The following is a 2,284-nucleotide window of genomic DNA, read 5'->3' on the forward strand; positions in this document are numbered from 1 at the left end:
AAACCCATTAAAACCAAATAGTGGGCTTTGTGTCTTTTCAAAATGGGCCAACCTCGTGCTCTCCATGAATACATGTATCCATCAATACAAATTCCATTATCATGTATTGTATTACCTCAAACCAATAACCCTTTTAAAATAAATGCAAACATGATACAAATACTTCCTATATTTCGAGGGTTCGATTCTGAGAACCCCTATACTCATGTGAGGGAGTTTGAACAAATTTGTCGGACTATGCAACCTGATCATATGTCCGAAGACTCTCTGAAATTGCGTTTGTTTACATTTTCTTTAAAGGAAAGGGCCAAAACATGGTTTTACGGTTTGAGACCACAATCAATCAACACTTGGGACCAACTCACAGATCTATTTTTCAAAAAATTCTTTCCACACCATAGGACCATCGCTATTCGTCAAAGTATCAATTGTTTTGTCCAATTGGATGAGGAAACTGTTTTTCACTATTCTGAACGTTTTAATGATTTGTTGAGTGAATGTCCACACCATGGAATTGAGAAGTGGAGACTTGTCGTCATCCTCTATGAGGGACTAGACTTTAAATCTCGAACCATGGTTGAGTCTATGTGTAATGGTGAGTTTATTGATAAATCTGTGGATGATGCATGGAATTTTTTAGCCGAGATTGCAGAGAAAACCCATCAATGGGAATCCGTTAGGGAAACAGGAACAACACCACATGATATGAGTCACCCTCATGAATTAGAGTTTTATTCTTGTAATAGCTCCGACCTTAGGATTGAAAATTATCATAGATTGCAAAATCCCTATCATGATGATGATGATTATGATGTTATGTTAGAAGAACATGTCTATACTGAAAATGATATGGAACCTTTGGGTTCAAATACATTAGGCTTCTCTGCCCCGACCTTAATGCATGATATTTCTTCTAGTATTCCATGTGATGTTTCCCCTGATTTGCTGATGCATGAAAATCAATCTGTTGATGATGTTGATAACTCTGATTGTGATCTTGGCAATTTGATTGATGATTGTGAGCATGATGTGACATGTGTAGATGAGTTAGAAGATTTTGATTTGATTGATAATGATATGCCTATTCTTCTACCTAAGTCACAATCTGATGGCCGTCCACCCAACCTAGATTTGGTTTGTACCCATATTGTCAAACCGATTTTTCTGAAAATTCCTAATCTAGGTTTGGAACTGTGTGCTTCCCAAGTCCTTTTGGACTATTTTGCTTCTAAATATAATACATTTGAGGAACCACAGTTGGAAATTGCATGTTTGCCCGTCCCTAGCACAGTCCATTTTGAGCTAGACCTTGTACATGATGAACCCCCGAAACTGCGCGATTTTGTTTTCAAAATTATATCTTCTGTAAAATCCAGGTTCAGGGGTGATTCATTCGGTTTTTCACTCTCACTCCCATTTAAGTCCAATTTTAGTGTTTTGAAACTTTCTATGTCTCTACACTTTTTCTTTTGGGTTGATCCTCAACTCTTTAGACTTTTGGTGTATGGTGAATTTTTTGTATATAATCCAGTAGCTAAAATTTCTTAAAAACCCTTTTGTTCCTTTTGTATATATTTTGCTAATCCAATATGATCTCGGCTGAAATATGTTGGATTTTTGCCTTGAATAACGGAGTTTTAATTCTGCTTTCGCCGAAATCGGGTATTCTCTCTCCTTTTACTCTACTCAGCATGTCCCTTTCCATATGTTGTTTTATAATTCTTTCCATATTTTGAAACATTGAGGACAATGTTTAGTTTAGGTTTGGGGGTATAGAGTAGATACCGTGATAATATGCTATAATTGAAAACGAACTCCTTCTTCTTTTTGAAAAAATTGAAAAATTCCAAAAAAAATTGAAAAATCAAAATTCAAAAAAATTAAAAAATTGAAAAAAAAAAAAAAAAAAATGAAAAATCATAAAAATGGAGCTCATTTACCTTGAAATGTTGACTCTTGTGCAAATATGTATTTTTATTAGGAGTCTTAGTCTAGATATTTAGGCACCCTGATTCTAGCACAATTCACATAGTGATAAGAAATTTGCACGCGCACGATCTACCAATACATGTATGGCCTCGATCTTCAAGGTGTTGGATAGGAAGTTACGATTGCCAATCACTTTAGAATACTGAACGAAACTTGACTAGCTTGTTCTTTGGTTGGTTGGGATAGAAGGTGGAGGTTACATTAAGAAAGACAACCATCGAATTTAACTGGGTGCATCAAAAAGGGCTACCTCTTGCAAAGTGTCATGTAATCTTTTGTTTCCTTTTGTTATGTA

The sequence above is a fragment of the Papaver somniferum genome, chromosome 3 (assembly GCF_003573695.1).
Source record: "Papaver somniferum cultivar HN1 chromosome 3, ASM357369v1, whole genome shotgun sequence".
NCBI lineage: Eukaryota > Viridiplantae > Streptophyta > Magnoliopsida > Ranunculales > Papaveraceae > Papaver > Papaver somniferum.